Here is a 22679-nt window from a genome sequence, read left to right on the forward strand (position 1 = left end):
GTCAGTTTGCATATTACCCTTTTATTATATAGGATAGAGGCCTGGTGCACGGGAGGGGGCCAGCTGGTTTGCCCTGAAGGGTGTCCCAGATCAGAGTGGGGGTCCCATTGGGGTGCCTGGACAGCCTGGGTGAGGGGCTGATGGCTGTTTTCAGACTGACCAAGCCCCCTGGCGACCGAAGCTCCCAGCCTTTCCTTTTTTTGTGTTTTTTTTATTTGCTCCAGCTCCGTGGCCATGGAGACTGGAAGCAGGTATCTGGGGTTTATTTACCTTCTATAATTGAAACTTTGTTGCTTTGAGTGGAGCTCAGAGCCGGCTGGGAAGCTTGGCTTCCTCCATCATTGGGGCAACCAAGCCTCCTGCTTGCTCCAGCTCCATGGCTGCTGGCCGCCATTTTGGTTGGGTTAATTTGCATATAGTCGCTCTGATTGGCTGGTGGGCATGGCTTAAGGTGTAACGAAGGTATGGTCAATTTGCATGCTTGTCTATTATTAGGTAAGATAGTGAAAATTCCCTTGACACAATAATTTTGATTTATCAAAATCCTTAAGCAAATATCACATTTCCAAAACATTGCTATTAAAGTGAGAAATGGGATAGATATTCCTATTATCAGAGTTTGTATTCAACACTGTATAGAAGTCCTAGTAATGCAATATGACAGGAAAAGGAAATTAAGCATTTAAGGATTGAAATTTAAGGGGAACAGCTGTCATTATTTACTGATGGCATATGAGTCTATGTAGAAAACCTAAGAGAATTTCCAGTTTAGTCTGTAGAGTTAATAAGAGAGTTCAGCAAAGTTGCTAAATATTCACCAATAATAACCAGCAAACAATGAAATAAAAACAAATTCTCTATGTAATAGACAAAATAGTCAAGCAAGACCTGTAGATTGAAAACTATAAAACATTAAGGAACATGGAGGAAGATCTGATTAAGTAGAGGAATATAGTATGTTAATTGACAGTTTTTATAGCATTGTTTTACAATCTTCAGAGTATTCTCTAAAGTCAAGGTAATTATAAATATCATTCAGCAGGGCTTTTGTCAAACTTGACTAGCTTACCCTAAAATTCATATTGAATTGAAAAAGGCCAAGAGGACTTTAAAGAAAACAATGCAGAGATTTACCTCACTAAATAACTAGGATGTTATAAAGTTTTGGTAATTAAGGCACCACAGTGTTAGTGTAAGAGTAGAGAAACAGTCCACTGATGAAATAAAGATACTAAAAACAGATTAGATGTAGGGGACAGATTGCATTGTAAATTATTGGTAAGGATGACTAATTTGATAAATGGTGGAATAATAAGGTTAACCACATGAAAAAGAGTTAAAATAGGGTGTATGTAAGATACCATATAGAAAACAAATGCCAAGATTAAAGATCTAGAAAGGCAAAATTTTAAAATTATTAGAATAAGTATAGGAAAGTTTATATGGAAAGATTTCTTAAATGACATAAAAGCACACATCATAAAGGAAAATACCAATAAACATAACTGATTTAAATAAGAAGCTCTTTAAAAATGCTAGTACAGACACAGTTAAAAGAGAAACTACAAATTAGGAAGAGATATTTGTATTCTGTATTGCTCAAAGGATGGGAATCCAGAATATTACAACAACAAAAGCCAAAATCAAAAGCCATCCAAACAATAATAGCCAACAAATAACCCAATAGAAAGATGTGCAAAGATACAAATAGTCAAAATACATGAGCAAATCCTAATGGATTATAAGCGAAAATTTTTAAATGAGATATTATTTAATACCCAATTGCCTGACAAAAATTTTAAATCTTCCCATTCCAAATGTGAAGCACATGGAGAAGCTCGCAAAGATTGCTCATGAGAATATAAATGGATACTATCACTTTGGAGAGAAGTTTTACAATCCCTAATAAAGTTGAAAATGCATTGCCTCTTACAGTTTAGTAATTCCTCTATGTGTTTAAACATGTATAAACATTTTAATTGCAGTATAGGTTGTGGTTGGGAAACACTGGAAATAATGTCTAACAATGAGAGACTCAGCAAACAAATTCTAGTTTTGCATATAGTAGGATGCATTTTATATAAGCCCTAATATATGGTTTATGTAAAGTTATTCTTGATTACAGAAGCCAGAATAGTTTTGCTTGTTTTAAACCTTTTGTTAAAGCTTTGGAGAATGTTACCTGCAAGGGGACATGAGGGACCTTCCTAGGGTGTGATAAATGTTTTGTATCTTGGATTAGATGTTGTCACATGGATGTATCTTTACATAAACACTCATCAAGCTATACATTTCATTTGTGCACTTCAGTATATATGACTTATAATGGAAAAATAGAAGATAAAAAAGGTTCAAAATAAGTGTTCCAAATTAATTAAGCATTTTTTTAACCTGGGTCTTGAATTCTTGCATGCTCACATTATTCCTTATACTTTCATGTGTTTGAAATATTTTACATTAAGAGAATTGATAAGACAAAGACTACTGCTTTTCCTAACTAGAATTAGTCAAGGTAACAGAACACACTAGTGTGATCTTCTCTTCACTGTCCCTGACAACATATCCCAATATTCGAGGAATCAATAAGCACTTCATAGTCAAACATACTTACAAAGTGATCATTTTGTTGAAGCAAAAGCAGCACTCAATTAACTTCTTGACTGCCTACAGAATCTAGGCTTTCTTAAGTGAGTGACCAGCAGCATATATTGTTGTTATGATGCTACCAATGCACAAAAAAACATCCATTCATTTAGATCTTTCAACTATTCAAGTGGGGAATGCACTGCCTAGGACTTTTCTGATGTGAATCAACAGGTGGTTCGGCATCAATATAGCTATTTATTTGTGGGTTTCACCTCTGGTTTCAGAAAAGAAAAAGAGACAATACCTTTTCAATGCAGTATTTCAAGTCGACCACATGGAAAGCAAGGTTTTATTCCAGCCAATTCTCTTTCTCTCAAAACGTGGAGGAAAAGTGCCAGTTGCTGCTACTCTCACCACCGGCCATGGTACAGATGTTTGGAAAATGCAAAAATGGAGAAATGAAACAAAGAGAAAACCCTCAAAAATAAGTTTTGCATAAATGAAAAATAGGGTATATAATTATCATAGCTACAAAAAGGTAAATGCATTTTTTATTTATCCCCTTGTGTTAAACTAAAAGAACCAAAACAAACAAAATCATTGATGTTTTGACTTAATCAGTGTTTTGTTGAAACTGGCAATTATGAGAACCAACCAAAACATGGCTACAAGTGGGAATAAAGAACAGATTTCTTTTAATCTAATAAAAGGCCTTTTATCTCCAAGAATGTTAGAATATGACCTATTTAAATGAGTACTTACTAAAGGAACAGACCCATTTAAAAATACTTGCTTTCAGGTGCCTAAATGGGTATGGAGTATTTCTTTGAAATCTTGTGAAAGAAAAAAAATTAATTGAAATAATACCAGTTCCTTACATTACTCAGATAAAACACAGTTTAGGAAGAAATGTCTCCAAATGATTCAAGTATATATCCCTAAGTTGGCTTAGCCAGTTCATAGCCCTAGTTATTCCAAAAGCAAATATCCTATGAGATTTAAGCACATCAATGTAAATCATTCACATAAGACTGTCCTGTTTAAAAGAAAGTTTTTAAAGTTTTAATTTAATTTCTGAGAGTATTGTCTGAATTGAAAGTCAGATCTTGACTTAGGTGCAGCTCTGCCACAATCCTGTTGTGTGTCTTTGCTGATGTTATTAAACATCTTTGCGTCTCAGTATCCACATCCCTAACGTGGGAGTGTGATATAGTCATAATCCTACCATGAGGCTCCTTTCTTGTCCTAAAAACCTATGAATCTAATGAAATTGCTCCAGCATAAGTATTTTTCTTTTCTTTTCTTTTCTTCCTTCCTTCCTTCCTTCCTTCCTTCCTTCCTTCCTTCCTTCCTTCCTTCCTTCCTTCCTTCCTTCCTTCCTTCCTTCCTTCCTTCCTTCCTTCCTTCCTTCCTTCCTTCCTTCCTTCCTTCCTTCCTTCCTTCCTTCCTTCCTTCCTTCCTTCCTTCCTTCCTTCCTTCCTTCCTTCCTTCCTTCCTTCCTTCCTTCCTTCCTTCCTTCCTTCCTTCCTTCCTTCCTTCCTTCCTTCCTTCCTTCCTTCCTTCCTACACTTCCCACTGGGGATGTGCCCGCAACCAAGGTACATGCCCTTGACGGAAATCGAACCTGGGACCTTTCAGTCCGCAGGCCGACGCTCTATCCACTGAGCCAAACCGGCCACGGCCTTTCTTGCTTAAAATAAATAGAAAATAAACACTCAAGTAAGGAAATATATATTAAATCTAAGTAACAAATAAAAAGATGAACAGAGTGGATCCAGAGACTCAAAGCATGGAACAGAGTGGGGAATCTCAGAGGGAAGGCAGGGGAGGGTAGGTGGGTCGGAGGTAATCAACCAAAGACATTGTATACATACATGGATAACCATGGACACTGACAATAGGGTGCTGAAGGCCTGGGGCGGGGGCGGGGGTGAAGCAAGGGTGGGCTGGAGGGGGATCAATGGGGGAAAAAGGGGACATAGGTAATACTTTCAACAATAAAGAATTATTTTAAAAAAGCACATACACATACACTAATGAGCTATCCTCTAAATAGGAAGCAAGAACATTTTTTGTTTGCCATTATCTATTCCCTAATGTGTATTTAAAAAGAGAGTTCCCATAAAGAAATATTTTAATTTTTTTCCCTAAATCAAAAATAGCATATCGTTTCTTTGCCATTTAAGTTCTATTACAAAAAGAAAACACAAAATCATTACAGAAATCCTATTAGGAACTTTCAAAAGAAAAAGTCACTAAAACTCCATTTAAAATTCAAATCATTTGTTTCTGTTTTCTTTTACAGAAATATAAGTGCCGCCTCAAACTACTTTCATTTCCTTTTTCAAGGCCAATATATGTAGCTGTGTAAAACATAGGACCCTCTTCTCACACCCTTCCCACCTGTCTTCTGAGATAACAAAGCTGAGGTATAGATTACAGCGTGAGATATTTGGGATGGGCTTAAAACATTTCATTTGGGAGATGGCTATGGTCAACTTGCCAAATATAAAAGGAAGTTAAGCCCCATCACTACTTTGGCAAGAAATTTGGGTTCTCATGGTTAAACAACAATCATCATTTTTACACAAGACTTTAAAAAATGAAAGCACCTAGGGCACCAGCCGGAAAATGCCTGAGAATGCAAGTGTTTCTGTCAATATTTAAACCAGATAAGACACTATCAATGCACCCTTAAGGAGGGGTCTAAAAAGAATACAGGGCACCTGACACCTTGGTGAATAAGAGAAGCTCAGCTTTATGAAAAGAGGCCAAAGTCTGAGGGCAAATGTTCCATTGTTCCAAGGTCTGGTAGCCTATGGCACCAGCAGAGGCAGAATACTCAAGCAACAGGCAAGGCTCCTGTTACAGCTCCAGTTTGGGTCTGTGTGCTGATAAGCCTGAGACCCACCAGTGTGCACACTCCGGGGACACCATGGGTGGGTCCTCCCGAAAAAAAAAAGGCTCTTTAAACAGAAAGGCAGGAGTCAGATGTAGCATAGTGTATGAGCACTCCCTGCTGGCAGCCGAGGTTGGAGATGAACTGGTGTTGCTTTAGGGCTCTTGAAGGTTTCTGCGAGGAGGCTAATGGACATTCCTTGCTTTTCAGGGGATAAGAGCATGGTTCTGATTAGGTTGAGACAGTTCCAGATGTTATGCTTAATGAGGAAGAGCTGAGGAGAGGCTACTGATAGGAGGAACTCCAAGAACTGGCAAAAACTATCTGTGAAGCTGGTATATGGTTTTCATTAACGTTTCCGGACATTAACGTTTGATAAAGTATATACAGGCCTATGTGTGGACACATGTATCGGGGGTTGAGGGGGTAGGGGGGAAATGAATTTCTGTTCAGCTCCTTTTATCTCAGGAATGCTTGAGATGGTCTGAAGTGTTTGAGACATTTACAGTTTTACTAGGAAATCCCATGTATAACCCTGATGCAACTGCCTGGTGCATCCACTGCACCTAAGCCCTAGACAGTTGGTCCTTGTTTATCTGACAGGCCTGGGCAACAACGCTGGTATCTCCCCTGTGCTCTGCTCTGTTAGGGTTCTCCTGTATAATAAGATGAAGGTCAAAATGGCAGCCTGCTAAAAGCAGCAGTATTTTAGCGGCAGGAATAACTTGCTTGTCATCAACTTGTTAATGTAATAGTCAAGCATCTCTTTGACATGTACAGCATCAGCTAACTTCAGCAGATAAAGGGTCTAGAACAGGAAGATGCTGCAGATGCTTTAGCTCAGAGGAAGGCTTAGCAGAGCCAAAACGTCAGCAGGGTCTGTTTGTTCCATACTTTCCATCGGGCTCTGTGAAAGAAATGTTAGATGACTGCAATGACAAGTTTGTGACAAGCAAGTCATTTGTGCAACTGGTGCGCTCCTGTTTTTATCTGTTTACCATTCAGACGTGTGAATGCCATTGCAAGCACTTACAGGATTTCTGGCTCCCATTAAGGGGAAATGGTTCCTCCATGTTTAGAATTTTCTGCCTCAAAGAGAATTACTAAGCGATTATTTATCCCTGTGGTCACAGTGTCACACAAAAGCACACTCTTGAGTTGTCTCGTTGGACTCTGAATCATGACATGGAGTCCGGGGGACTGGATAGCTTGGAGCATCAGAAATTTCTCATTTAGTTTATTGGAGTGACTACAAAGCAAGCCTGTGAGATTCAATAAAATTGTGGCCAGCTTAAAATACCTTGCTCCTTTGCTCCGGGATCATTTATCAAGGCCATATGCTTCAAGACACATAAACTCACTTGTAATGAATAGATCCCAAGAAGCCAAGGCCTGACTGAGTTGCAGACACTGACATGTGATCACACATGTGAGAGTTTTTGGAACAAGGACTGCTTTAACTGTTGAGAAGGGAATTTACATGGCTTCCTCCCTGTATTCTGGGGGTAACCAGAGGGCCCATCCAAATCCAGAAAATGCTGTAAGTATAAAAAGTAGTATCATAATAGAAAATTAACAGCTAGGATTATCCTCTCTAGGTTGACTTTTCCATAGTAAATGGAGACTCTGGCAGGTTTTGAATCAAGAATTCAAGAATGCCGCATTGGATTCTTCATCTGATATCAGTGACTGGCTTTTGGTGAGTCATCTTTACCTCTTGGAGGGAAGGTACAAAATAATAATGCCTATTCCTTGTTCACCTGACATGAGTGTTCTCAGGGTCAATGTTATAAAAGAAGAAGAGTGCATTCAGAACTCAAGAACAAGAGTAGTACTTCCTATAAGTCATGTAGTGTCCTATCTTTGATTTAAATTGTTTTGTCTGTTGTTGGTGCTAACTTTGTAAATAATTCTAGCACTCACTCTTAAAGAACGTGGAAGCATGAGGTTTGAAGGCAGGGAGACAGATGCTCTCAGTATTTGGAGAAGCAGAGTAAAGCTGGACCCCAGGGTGAAGTGTCAGGACTGGACAGAAAGGCATGCCGTGAAGCGAGGCAGTGCTTGGTGTGGGTGACACAGAATATTATAGAAATGGACGACAGCCTTTGCTGAATCAAGATTTTATTGTTAACTAGAAGCCCTAAGCACGCAATTCCTGCAAGAGTAGGCCTTCACAGCCCCGGCTGCCTTGAACCTCACAGCCCTGGCTTCGTCCAGAAGGTCGTCCGGAAGGACGTTTGGATGGTGGATGGTCATTCCACTGTTCAGCCATTTGGTCTATTTGCATATTACACTTTTATTATTATAGATAATCATTCGCCAGCACTATATGTGTTATACAATTTACATGTGTAATGTAATCTACCTAACTCGATGGTGTATGGGCAATCATTTTTTTCACATGTTGGAACTAAAAGTCAGAGAAATATAAATACTTTACCATCAATTTGTAAGTAGCAGAGATTTGAAATGAGTTCCCTTATCTGGAGCTCTTATACTCTTAAACCACGGAAGAACTAGTCATTTCCACTGCCTTCCAAAGACTTTTCTCTCGAGTTTACTGGAAGACATTTTAATCTATAAATATAGATACTCAAGAATTTGATTTAAAAGGAACAATGAACATATCCTGGCCTCAGCTGTGCTGCTGCTATCCTTCTGAGGCCTCTGGGAAAGCTAGCACCATCACAGCACCATCACGATGCCATTTCTTTAGCCCTGGCCTGGCCTGTTCCTGCTTTTATACCCTGGGGAGGAGGTGAAACTGATTCTAACCTAATCATGTATCTGTGCTATAAATGCAGGGGGTTTGGTCACATCTTGTGTCCATGCCAACTCCTTTCTCTCTCTTCGTGTGGACAGCCTTTAGTTCACCCTACCCTCTGCTCCCATGCTACCTTCAGGGACCCTCCTTTTGTCACTCATCTGCTGTTCTTTTTAGGTGGGGGAAGGGTCAGGCATCTTTCTTTCCATGACAGTGATTCCTGAAACAGTCTAAACTTCCAACTTTGCACAGAATGCATCCTTTGTTCTGTCTTCTACTTTGTTTTCTTTAATGATAGCTTTGCCACAGGTTCCCATTCGTGTGTAATTCCGAGCTATGTAAATCACACTGGTAAGCAAGACTCTGCTGCTACTCTATCTTAAAATGAATGTGTCTTAGAGGTGGAGACTTCTGAGTGAGGCATGTCTTCTGAATATTACCTGCCTAATCGTGGCTTTCTTGTATGAGTGGCTAAGAATAAGCTCAGGGAACTCTGTATCAATCCTTTGCCTCTTTTTAGTGTATGTTCAGAGTAGATTACAAGAGGTTTTAGCTCACACAAATTGAATATTTTAATGATATTTCTACTTTTTTTTTTTACTTGTAGTGGTTTCTCCAAACATAGCATTCTTACTTAAACAGTACTCAAAAAGACACTATGCACAATGTTGAGTCATTAGACCACAAGGCAATGTGCAGAGGACCCAAATAAACTGTGGTCTGAGTCTTGATCTGGTGCCTAAGTTTGTAGGGACTGCTAGGATCATGGGGCTCTCACCATCACAGGCAACCCAAAAAGGCTTTTCTATTTGTACAAAATGTTCTACCTGACATTGAACCTTAACCTGTGTTTCTACAATTCTCCTCATGGCTTCTAGTTTTTTTCTCACTCTATCTTTCAATCCTGAGAGCTTCGGGGAATTAATAGTTTAAGAGCTCATTAAATTCCCACTGTACATCCCATCTCCCCCCAAACCATGGTAGAAAGGAAAGTTAGTGTACCTAGTTTTTCATTTCCATTTGGATGTTGATAACATGTGTGGCAAAACATTCTTAATCTCTTTGATTTTCTGTCCTATCCTGTGGAAATGTTGCTAGACAAGTTCAGGCAGACTTGACTGCTATAGCTATTTTAAAGGACCCTATGAATAATTATACCATGGCCACAGACATAACCCATAAATGTCATACTACCTTGCACACACCTTTACTGCAATGCTTATTCCACTGCACCGTAGTTATCTAACTCCATGTCTGTCTCTCCCACCATCCTATGAGCACTCTTCAGTGATAGACACTTACTTACCTGCCTATCTCTCGTTCCTAGAAGAGTACTTGGCAAGTACAAAGAACTTGGTAGATTTTTTTTAACTAAGGGGGTCTTTTTCCCTAATTCCATTCTGTGAAAGTCTCTCCCTATTTTATAACAAATACCACCAACACATATTAGCTTCTTATTTTTGAAGATGAATCAAAAATACTTCAGCCCTGGCTAGTATGGCTCAGGAGTTGGTTGGAGTGTCATCCCGTTCACCAAAAGGTGGCAGGTTTAATCACCAGTCAGGGAACATACCCAGGTTGAGGTTTTCATCCCCTGTTGGGGCATGTATGGGAGGCAACCAATTGATATTTCTATCTCACATCGATTTCTCTCTCTCTCTCTCTAATCAATAAAAATAGTAACAAATTTTTAAAAATACTTCAGTTAGTGCCATAGGAAGGGAATGGTTTAAGTTTAATGGATATTATTCCATTGATTTTTAGAGAGAATGGAAGTGAGAGGTAGAGACAGAGAGAAACATCAATGTGAGAGAAACACATTGATTGGTTGCCTCCTGCATGCACCACGATCAGAGCTGGGGAACCTGCAACCAAGGTACGTGCCCTTGACCTGAATCAAACCCTGAACCCTTAAGTCTATGGGCCAATGCTTTATCTGCTGAGCCATACAATTCCAAGAGATTCACATACATCACTCAACATTCATCAGTCTGGACACATAAATGATCACTGGGCCCATGACTGCTAGTTAAACTGGTAGCGTCCAGGCCACTAATACATGAGCAGAAACTGAAAAGTATATGCATTATACCTATTGAGGGAAAAGAACTTTGATTATGGAGAAGCATATAGCTATTTCACCAGCTTATTTCCTCAAGAACAATGACAATGGCCCCCATTCTGGTGCAAGTACATCAGAAATTCAGTACTAACCTTTTTTTAAATCCTCATCTGAGAATATGTTTTTTTTAATTTAAAAGGCATGTTTTAATAAGGCTCTGTTGGAACTGCTAACATATACATAAATACCTAATAGTGTAACTTTTTTAAAACTCTAGAGCAGTGGTTGAGAATATGTTTTTATTGATTTTCAGAGAGAATAGAATAGAAGAGAGAGAGAGAGAGAGAGAGAGAGAGAGAGAGAGAGAGAGAAACATACTGAAGTGAGAGAGAAATATCAATCAGTTGCCTCCTTGTACACGCCCCGACTGTGGATCAAATCCACAATCCAGGTATGTGTTCTGAACGGGTAACAAACCCACAATCTTTTGGTGTAAGGGATGATGCTCCAACCAACTGAGCCACCGGGTCAGGGCCTAACATTTTTTTAAAGTAGATCTTGAGGTGAGTACTAAGAAGCATTCCTTTAGTAGTTATAACACCTTTTACTTGGGATCCTTTTGAGTTAAAAGCTAGCAAGTGGACATTTTAGGAAGGCGGAGGTAGTAATCATTACAAAATCATCCAATCCTTCAAAACTAAAAACAAGAATAGCAACTTATTGTCCAAAAATAAGAGGGCAGATCTCTGAATAAAGGTGTCCTGTGACTGGCACATAACACAGACCTGGAACTAGATAGGCCGTTTACCTCTGTCTTTTGGGGCGGGATGGTGGATCTTTATTTGAGTGGTGTCTTCACTAAGGGATCACAGAGACACGAACAAAGCTCATCTCTACAATACCAGTAGATTCTACTTTATGTTAAGATAGACCTTTTTGACAACCCCTTTGAGTGCTTTGTTGACTCTAGCTATAGAGTCAAGCAGATCTTTCTTTTCTGGCAGAGGCAGCCAAAGCTGAAGACTATTTATATGTGTCTTCCCTGTTGAGGTGGGATCAGACATACTTTCATCACCTTCATTCTGCTGTGCTCATTTCTCTCATTTCACTCTGTGATCAGTAGACAAAATACACACTAGAGAAGAAGGAGCTGAAGAAGTTGCTAGGATTCCTGAGGAAGAACCCAAATCTTACCTGCTTTAGGCAAGAGAATATTTTAGTATTAACAAAAAGAGATGGTTAAATTGTAGCCCATCAAATTTCAAATACAATTCCAATGTGTGTCTAAAGTGATCCAAGAAAACCTAAAATTCCTCCTGTTCTTAGCTATAAATTCTGCAGGCTGATTCTGTATTCTCATCTCATTCTTATTTCTCCCTTTGCCCTGGAAAGGAATAGTGTCTAACATTAAACAAACAGTGTACATAAAGAACAGATATAATATATATTCTTAAATTCTGAATCCAGAGCAATAGGAGATTAAGTTCTTAGCGCAGCAGATGAGTCTTACTGGCAGTAATAGAGACATGATTCATTCATGAAAGGTACCGAAAATGGTCTCTATTATATCTTGAGATAAAGTTTTGGTGGTGTAAAAACCTTGTGGTTAATGTGGCGTATTGTAGGGTTTTTCTCCCTCCTCTCTGGGACCACAAAAACAGATCTAAGTACAGACAGAGGCAGGAGAACATGTTTATTTCTTCATTAGAAGCTGTACATGTTACTATATTCAATTAAAAATGAGTTAGACAGAAAAATACCACATCCATTGATGTAGACCAGGTACAGATCCTTATATATCTATAAATTTTCTTTTTGCTATTCTCTCAGTCCTCATGCTCATTTTTCATTTTTGAGTTTGAGGCGTGTTCTTATATTGCCAGATGATTTCTGGTGGTTGGAGCTCATGGGACATCCCTTTGTCCATCCATGCTGTCTAGTTCAAAACAAACTCCCAATGGCATTTCGCTTACAAACATGGTGACTGAATGAACCTAAAAAATGACTGCTATATTATGATGTAAAATCTGGAGGCAGCATTTGTAACTGGTCAAATGAACTTTTAACCTTACAAATGACTCATAATTATGAGGCAAATAAATCTGCATATTTCTCTTTCTGAGGTATAGCTAAAGGCTCTTGAGGGCCTGAGTTTGTCTTCAGTGGTTATACTGAAACTGCACTGTTAATGCTGTCGATTAGGCAGTTCATTTCTCAGTCCCAATAAGAGCCATCTTAAGATCTCTATGGTGTATAGCAGATGCTGGCAGCACGTGTTCACATGTTAGGGACCTGACTTAAAAATACAGACTGGAAAAGATCTGTCATTGGCATGAAGCTTGGGTGAATTCATTAAACTCAGGAATTCTTGCCGATCCAGTGGGTCCAAGGAAGAAGCTATTATTAATGACTCCATCAAGGAGCATTAAGAGTTACAGGATATTCCCTTGGATTCTGGACACCTGGATTATTTGATCTGAGCATGACCTAAACAAGTTCTTCCATATTTGTCCTAGGTTGAATGCAGATCTCTAAGATAAAACTGGTATCTGGTAAACTCCCTAGTTTCCTTGTTTCTTTCTTTAAAGTTCAGATTCTTTATACAGATATGGTCAAGGTTACAGGTGGGTTGAGAGCACATAGTAGTTCAGGAACGAACATGTTGCAACTATTGGTTTCCCTTACAAACCTTGAAAGACCAATAAGTTATCTGGGGGAAGTTCATGGGAAATTGTCATAATAATGCTTTAATGGTTCAATTTAGAAATGGGCTATTTCACTGGCCTAATAGAGAGGACACTAAGAAACATTTGAAAATGTAAATAGTTTAGTTTCAGAGAAATACCTTGTCTCTTCAACTAATTCATACATAAACTAGAGAAATTTACTTAGGAAGTCTATAGTTATCTACCATGAAATAGCAACAATAATTTTGATACAAATATCATAACCTAAGCAAAAACGAAATACATAGAATATAATTTTTTAAATGTAATGCCTACATATCTAGCTATATACTATAAAACCACGGAATAAATATTGTACAATGATGCTGTTGTCTTCAGTTTCTTACCAGTATTTTTTGAAGATTCCTATTTTTTATATAGAGGGAAAATGACATCATAGAAATGAATCAGACCGAGAGGTGCGGAGGGCAAATGGGGGATGCCCACATACTGTCTCCAAAGTGTTACCAGTTGTGGAAGGATCTGACATGCTAATATCCACTCATTCGGATTCCTTACTGAGACACGAAGAGTGTGATGGCTGGCAGACACTGCATTTAAGTGCAGTTACTGAGGCCCCCAAATATTGACAGAGTGCCAGACTCTAAGATACACTATTGACGTACACAGCGGCCACAGCTCCAGACACCTTTCACACAGAGTCTTTAAATGTCACAGATAAATGAATTTTCATGAAACTGGGAGAGAAAAAGGAAGAGCAAGAAGAGAGAAAAGAACATGGAACAAGAGGCAGGATAAGAAAAAAGGAAAGAAGAAAGTCACTCCCATACCACTGACATAAAAGAATGTGGCATCTCTCTAAAGTTCCTCACAAAGGATGTGAGAGCAAGCTTTCTGAATGCATTCTGCTCCCAAAGCCCTCCAATACCTTTACTAATTTCATTGTGTATTCACAAAGTTTAGGAAGATACATGCTATGGAATAGCTTGAATAAATGATTTCTCAACAAAATATGGTTCAAGTATAAATATTGCAAAACTTCTTTTAAAATTTCAAAATAAAGTAAGGGAACCATAGGTGCAAATAATTATGAGGAAGTCTCCTAAGCAGTTCTTCACATACATTAGAGGTTAAAATTCAAGGTGCCATGAAATTCATTTTTCACCAAGACACCAATGTGTCCTCTGACAGTTTTCTTGACAGAGTCCCACTAAAAGCAGTGACACCTAGTAGGTTTATTACAAGATATTGAGAAATACCTTCTTCCTTCTCCTGCCTCTCCCTGCCTTTCCATAGAAGACACCTGTCAGGGAAATACGTGAGGTAAATCCATTACTTGATACATGATAACAGAAACCAACCAGGGTTATAACCAGAACAACCAAGGGCTCCTTAGAAATCAAATGTAATTCAATATGTTTTATATGTAGATGAAGCTTTTTCACTTGGAAAGTCATCTGCGGAGGGCACCTTCTCGTGACCCTCATGCACTGTAAAAGCAACCACATTTTCAAGGTTAGAATATGGCTTGTGTATGCACTTTTTTTCTGTATTAGAGTTGTGCAATCTCCACATTTAACACAGGGCAATCAGGCCAATGCCCACAAACAAAATTCTTCCTCCTATTCAAAAGCACCTGGATTAAAAAAAAATGTTTTAACCTGTAACAAAATGGTTTTGAAAAGCCTCAGCTGCCTTTTTGCTAGCATCCCATGAGGCCTTGGTATAAATGTTTTTTCTGCATCTGGCTTTCTCTGTCTTGGGTACCTGGGACATGAGCAGGTACTTGGAGAATAAAGTTCGAAAGCTCAACCATTCATAAGGGATTTTGTTTTTGCATCAACTTCTCAATGATTTCTTAGTACTCTTCTTTTTTATATTAGGAGATAAATTGGAAGGATTTAGACTTCCTGCCATGGAAAAAATAATTATTTTCTCTGTTTTTAAAAGCTTTTATTTTGAGGACAAAATCAATTTTAACCCAAATGGAAATTGCAGTAAAATATCAGACACTGTAATCAGTGACTGCATTAAAACTTTCGAGAAGTATGCCAACTTCCATGTGAGCCACAATTCAGTCAGATCACAAAGACATTATTCACTTTGCCTGTGGCCATTCTGACATTTTATACAGTAAAATTAGAGCTCAAGACATTAATCTCTAATATGTTAACACATTCATGCATACATTTATACATACTATATGTACAGACATACATAGGGTGATCTTTCAGCTGTGACCATACAATAAGCAGAGAGGTTTTGGTTTATTCCAGGCTAAGGTCTAGCAAACACATTTAAAAAAAGGGTACTGAATTTTTCTGGTTATAAAATTAAAAATATTTACTACATATTCAGTGACTAGCTAAACAACTGAGGTACATTCCTATAAGAAGTACTGTGAAGTTGCTAAAAAAGAATAAAGTAGATGTATATGCTACATGACAAGATATGACATATATGGTACAATCTCTTGTATGAATAAAATGAGGACACATATGCATACAAATATACTGGAATATACATAATTATACTTTTTTTCTGAGAGGTTATACAAGACACTTTTGACTAGAGGGATAAAAATATTTCCTTTAATTTATGTATTTTCCTATTCCATTTGAATTTTCCAACTATTTGTTTACAAAATAATGCCAGCAAGGGTATCTGAGTGGCAAGGTTATTAAGAAATTTTCTCCTTTACTTTTCTCTGTATTAAAAAATTAACATACGATATTTTAGAAGGAAATATCTCCAAAATAAATCATATAAAAGTAATTCATGATAGTTATAAAAATTTGAAAGTGCTAGAAAAGCATAAATTAAGTTTTAAGAAACCCAACAACTTATACTTCTCTGATCCAACAATAACCACCATTGAATTTTTGGTGGGTTATGTCCAGTTTGCAAAGTCCCTTTGCGCCTGTACTTTGGGAGTAAAAAAGATTCTTTTCATAGGTTTAGGTTGGGAGAGCCATTCTGCTTTGTACCTTCCTAGACACTCTTCACCACCGCACTGTTTTTGTTAGCCAGTACACTGTGGGAGCAGCACAGGCCATATGTGACACTTCTCCAAATTATACAGATCTCTCCCTTCATCTGGTATTACTCACTGAACAGCATGATCCCTGTGCCACCTCATAATAATAGTACATGACATCTCATGATGGAGCAGAGGTGGCCCCATGGTACCCCACGGTTATTAGAGAGTTCTTGCTGGAATCATTTTTGGAGGACTCAGAAATGCTCTATTCTTCTGAATACACAGCAATCCTTTCCTGCAAGGTACTCAGCCCTAGCACTTCTTCAAAGACTAAGGAAGTTGAAGGAAGTATATACTTAGTGAAATTTCTCAGGCAATTGACCTAATGATTACAACACCTTTTAATACTTCATTTGTTGAGGATCCTTTTCTGAAGAAGGGTGTTAACCCTCTCTACCATGTAAACAACTGGTGCTATTATTTATCATTTAAATAACTTATTCTCCTTTCAAAATTTAAGAATTTTCTCACTTTTGTTGCTTCTTTTATTGAAAATAAGATAATAATGACAACCATTATTTTAGTTATGGCTCATTCCCATTGTGCTTCCTATGGGTTGATGTTTATGTACACTCTTGCCATTTAATTCTCAAAATTTTCTGTAGCTGTTCTTGTTATTATTATTCCTGTTTTATAGATGAGAAAACCCAGACTTAGAAATGTTGAAAAACTTTCCAAATGTCAGAAATCTGTAAGAGGCAAGTGAAGACTCAAATCTGCATCAAGCTGATTCAAAACCTTCCTTAAGATCATCTTCCAGGTTAGGTTTACATGACTCCTTATTCAGAGGGAAAACCATGCCCAGAGCTATCCTATCTTTCTATGACTGTGTGTGTGTGTGTGTGTGTGTGTGTGTGTGTGTGTGTGTGTGTGTGTGAGAGAGAGAGAGAGAGAGAGAGAGAGAGAGAACTCCAAATAAAATGTTATAAAATTTCTCTAGGACCTCATGTTCCTTCCTTACCTCTAAAATGGATAGCACCTACCTCAGGTTTATTGTGAGGACCAAATGAGATAATATAAGTGAAAGCACTTAGTATACCTAAAATAAAACATTATCATTATTGCTATACAAGTTTCCCTTCTTTGCATAATGGATGTGTTCTAGGGAAGGTGATTATGAAAATGTATAGGCTTAACTTCTATTATCAAATCACAGAGCAATTACATTATAAAATCATAGGAAAAAGATTCCTAACAGATTGAAATGAAGACTTGTACGGCAGGGGTTCAGGTGCAGGTTGGGTCTGTGAGAATTATACTGGAAGCAATCTCTGTGTTGGCAGCACTTTCTAGGTCCTCTTATCTCCCTCTCCTCAGCCTCCTTGGTCTGGTAATTCCTGAATCTACTCCAGCAGTTTCCAGAGATGATTTCCTTCTTTTCCTTTCATTCAATAAAATTTGTATGCAACAACAGTACTTCACCTGATGGCCCTACCCCACACGGATATAGAATAGTTAGAAAAATTCCTTTAATTTGTGATTTCCAATTAGGTAAACTCATTAGTGTCCTTCGTACTCTGTTTGGTTATAAGTTTCTGTTATATATGTATCAACAATACTTGTGTTACCTTCATCATATTCATTCTATTGAAAGGCTTCTGGGTCAGGAACCATGTCTTCTACTTTCTTAGAAACCCTACACTTACAGGTGAGTCCTATAAATAAAATGAAACTTTAAATAGTACTGACTTCACCTTCAACTCATAACTAAGCCTGACTCTGGGCTTGAAGTGCTATTTTCTCCCCCTTGTCTAATCAGATATGAGTGTGTTGTGTTACTGACTGAGGCCAAGCTATATGCTTCCAGCATGCACTTCTTCCCAACAACCAGCTGAAACTTGATCCTTGGATTTTCTTGTCGTACCGGGGACTTATTCTTAAATTAATGCTTTAAATAAATTTTTCCCTCAGAACATCCTTTACTTGTGGAAAATATTCAAAAATAATGGAATTTTAAAAATAAACCACATGTTATCCAGACCTTGGGAAAAGCAGTGTTGTTTGAAAACATCGGAGCCAACTAATCAGGGGCACAAAAGCCTTATTAAGTGTATCAACTTTCTTATCTTTAGAGCTCAGGTAGGAAACAAGATTCAATCTCAGCATGCCAACAGGTATCAAGTGAGAGAGGTCAGCATGGTCTATACTCTTACAGGCAGCTTGGATACATCAGCTAGAAATATTCTTCATAAATGCTAAAGGAGACCACATTCCAGATTATTTCACACATGACAGCTCTCTGGGAGGTCACCAGACAGCCTCTCTGATTCTGGACTAATTCATAAAAGCTGTTCTTATAATTTATTTAATATTTTGTCACAAGGAAACCACAGGATCTACTTAAGACCACCTTTATTTTATTGCTTGCCCATATCCCCACATCTGTCTGCTATCATTCATTTTAACACTTATTCATTATACAATAATGATCAAGTACATTAGGAGGATGGGTAAACAGATAGATGATTGATAAACAGGTTGATCAATAAATAGATAAATAATAAATAGCTAGCTAGTTAAAATATGAGTAATGACCTCAAGAAATGGCTAAGGAAGAAGATTCCAGATAAAGAATCCTTCAAACTAAATATTGAAGAATAGAAGGGATATAAGTATAGAGAGGAAAGGTTATTATGCACTGGGAAAATAAATCTTTTGGTTTGTGAAAGGGAGAAGCAAGAAGTAAAACTGATGATTTTGAGGTAAATTAGGGCTAGATAATAGGGGAACTTCGGTGCAATATCAAAGAACATCTCTGTCAATAATCTAGGTCTGAAGAAAGTTCGTTAAACAACCCACTCACATCATAATTTCAGTAGTGGACGATAATATGTCACAACTATGAGGCTTTGGCGTCTACAGGGAAGGTGCTACATTAGGGACAGAAAAAGGGTACTCATGGCAAATGAGTATTACTCCAGCAAAGATTATCATGCTTCATCTATTGAGGTTAATCATGTTACATGACATGAACAAGACTCTCACCAGCTCTTAATCACATTGCCATTGGTCCTTCATTCTCAATAACAAATCCTATAGTTGCCAAGGGCTGATGGTGAGTCTGGCTCATATGAGAGAGGCAAGTATCCTGAGCAAATGTGAGATATCTATAAAAAAGTTTGATGTTTGCTGTCATTTGACCTTGAATAGAGCCAATATGTTCATGAATGACTGTTTTCATGAATATGTCTAGTTCAGGTTCTCCCTAGGATATCAAAACTCATTTCAGTGTATTTGGAACTCTGAAATATCCTTATATATCCTTAAAAGTTCACTGCTAAATGTGTAGGACTCTTGGATTCTAGTCATCATAGAAACACTCCTTTCTCAGCGCTTCCTATCTGCCCCTTTACTGCTCCTAATTCACTTACTGACTTCTGACATGCTTAATATTTTATGTGTATTTATTTATTTTCTGTCCTTCCCCTCCAAATATTAGCTCTTTGAAGAGTTTTTTATGTAGGTGTCTGTTTTGTTCACTGTTGTAACCTCAGTATCTAGATCAAATACTTGTTGAAAGACCACTTTTGACAATGAAAGCAAACTATTGAAGAGGGTAAGCAAATATGAACTAGAGTGGGGGGGCAAGCTTTCTACATAAAAGCTCCCTCCAAAAATTCATGTAGCATATAATTCAAAAATATCTTTAGCTAGTAACTTCATGAACTAATTTTCTATGGAACTCAAAGCACTTTTAAACATGTTTCTATTGCTTTCTTACTTATGGAAATAGTGGTCTCATTCCTTCCATTGTATAGAGATGTTCTGGGGGTACAGCAGATGAATTTGGGGTTTCTGACTCCAAGGGCTGGTTTCTATGCACTGTTAATGAGATTTTAGAGCTGAACTGCACAGGCTACTAGAATTTAAACCAATAAATACTGCAATTAGCTTATGAACTCTGCTAGCACACAGCTTTCTCACAGAAACAAAGAAACGAACAAAAACAAACTAACAAACAGCAATAAAGAAAGCAGAAAGGTAAACACCTTCAAAAGCTAAACATGGGTATTTCTTAATTTTCACTTTGAAATCCATATTCTCTGTTTTCATCATAATTGTATTGCATCCTACTGGCAGAGAGGAATGAGATTTAGTATACCATGCAAATGATGGTAGGTCAGCCACTGCTCATCAAGCTCTGGGAACATTATGGCTTCCCTTCTGTCAGATCCTCCTTTATCCTGAAAATATCTTCTGGATTAAAAACCTCATTCAATGGATCATATTTTTCAATATAAAAATCTAAATTATTAAAGTGCTAAAAGAAAAAACTTGGAAATTCTTTCATAATCTTGGCATGGGAAACTTTCTACCTATGACTCAATATTCAGAAGCCATCATATAAAAAGACAGGTAAATTGGATTATATTTTTTAAAAAAAACTTCTGTATGGCAAATATATATATACAACGTAAGGAAAATAATTTTAAAAATGAAAAACTGGAAAAAACATTGGCAACACATGGAGATAAATGGATTATCTCCTTAATGTATAAATCGCAAGAAACAATGGAAAAGAGCAAGAAACCGATAGAAAAGTAGATAAACAAATACCTTATAGAAAAAATAAACACCAAAATCATACATATCAAAAGATACCTATTTAAAATACAGGGAGATACCCTTTTATACTTATGCATTTGGCAGAAATCCAAAGTCTACAAAACCACTATTTTGTTCAGGCTAGGGGTAAAGAGGCACTTCTGTATATTGATAATAGGACTGTTCAGTAATAGAACTCCTGTTGAGATCTATTTGGCAAAATTTAAGATGCATAAAACCATTTGACCAAAATTTACTTATCAGGATTTATCCTCCAGAAAGCCTGCAGATCTTTGAAATTATTTATATACAAGGTGGTTCACTGGGGAATGTTGTTGGAAATAATAATTGTTTATAAATAGGGACAGGTAGGATGAACTATGATACATGTACATAATGAAATAGTGTGGAATTGGATAAATGATTGCGGTAGTTCTCTATGTACTGATATGGAAAGATCCCCACGATATGCATGGAGAATGCAAGATTGAGAACTACATTGAAAAATGCAAGATTGACTAACTCAATAATGATCTCATATAAGAGTGAAAGTGAAAGTGTCATGGCAATAATAAAATGCTTCCCAAGTTCTCTATCTTTTAGCCACTAACAGCCAACATTTGGGCAAATGTGGCCAATATTTGGCATCCCTGAGACTCCGTCACCTTGGACCATAAAATGCCTCAGGTTCCTCCCTCCCTAGCATGGCAGCATTCTTATGATGTTATTAAACAACTGGCCCTTTCTAAGCCCAATGGTGTTACTAGTAAAATCTAAAATGGCATTAGAATGTTACAACTATGAACTAATTGGGACAAATCTAATTTAAAAGCCTAGGGTTATTTCACGTATGTTCTACTTTCCATGTGTTGGTTGGAGAAGATCCGGTTATCTACTTATTGCTACATAAGAAGAAGAAAACATACTTCTCTAAGAGTGTAAATATATGAGATTATTAAAAATAATAAGTATAATATAGTCACTTACTAGGTAATATGTATCAGGATTTTAAAGTGCTCAGGTGATGTATTCAGTATGCATATGATTATTAGCATTAGGCAGAAGAAGACAGCATTAAGCTGATGATGTATGTTGAGTACTTGAGGGTTCCTAAAGTAGAAGCCTTATTTTATTTAATAATAAATTAGATGGCAGTAGCCTAATTTTTGTAAGATAAGCAACACATTCATACACTGGTCAGAAATTATAGCATCAGTCCAAGAAACTGTTCCTCCAAGCTTTCCTCATATTTATAGTCAGGTATTCACTGGAACAACCTAGAAGTCACAGAAAAGAGCAGTCATAGAAGCTCCTAAATATGACTTGCCATTTCCTTTGTCCCATTATTTTTTTGGTAAACAGATAACCAATGAGTTACCCATTCTGTGTAAGAATTTCTTCCTCTGGGTTCTGTTATTTGTTTGAGGCAATTATTTTAGAACATGGAGGTAGAAAAGGAGTGCTGATTAATTAATATAGATTCTTTCTTAATTAAACACCCAATACATTCTGGGTATTTTAGTATCATTAGAAAACAGAGGAATGGGTTTTAATGAGAAATTTATATAAAAGTTTAGAGGAGATGATGCTTGAGCTGAAATTTGAATGCTGGGAGGAGTAGGTCAGGCAAAGACTAAATAGGATAGAAAGGGACATCAGGTAGAGGTAACACACACACACAAATATCACAGAGCAAGGCATAGTCTAGTCCACTGAGGAAACTGCAGGTGGTTCAGACAGAACTGTGGGTGACATTGGAACAGCAGGAAATGAGATTTCAGAAGTGGGTAGGGACCTCCCAGGTGGTGAAGGAAGTACTAGTTTAGATAAGGTGATCAAGGGAAGCTGAGGCCTCAATGAAGAGAAAGGGTCAGCCAGGCAAAGCTGAAGAAGAGCTCTGCCTGCAGAGCACTGAGCAGACAGTCAGGTCTGTACCAAGAAGTGGTGAAAGGCCTGGGACACTTCTTCCTGGTTGCAGAGATGAGCAGAACTATTCCAAACACTGTTTCCCTGACTGTTACCTAATCTGTTTTGTTGCCTCTGGAACCATGGCTCTTTCCCATCAATGAATTCATTCAGTCCCTGTAATCAACTCT

At 37.6% G+C, this 22679-nt stretch overlaps 1 protein-coding gene across 12 annotated transcripts in view; it reads right to left on the reverse strand.

Annotated features, from left to right (window-relative positions):
• Nucleotides 1-22679, reverse strand: part of ZBTB20 (zinc finger and BTB domain containing 20) — an 853596-nt gene that overhangs the window by 290261 nt on the left and 540656 nt on the right. For 2 of the 12 annotated variants that reach the window (XM_014546959.1, XM_014546958.1), the window contains exon 2: nucleotides 2891-2990. The exons of the other annotated variants lie outside the window; for them this stretch is intronic. The gene's annotated coding sequence lies outside the window, so the exon portion shown is untranslated. The remainder of the gene's footprint in view (nucleotides 1-2890; nucleotides 2991-22679) is intronic. 12 annotated transcript variants of the gene reach the window in all.

This window comes from Myotis brandtii, unplaced genomic scaffold (genome assembly GCF_000412655.1).
Source record: "Myotis brandtii unplaced genomic scaffold, ASM41265v1 scaffold46, whole genome shotgun sequence".
Classification (NCBI taxonomy): domain Eukaryota; kingdom Metazoa; phylum Chordata; class Mammalia; order Chiroptera; family Vespertilionidae; genus Myotis; species Myotis brandtii.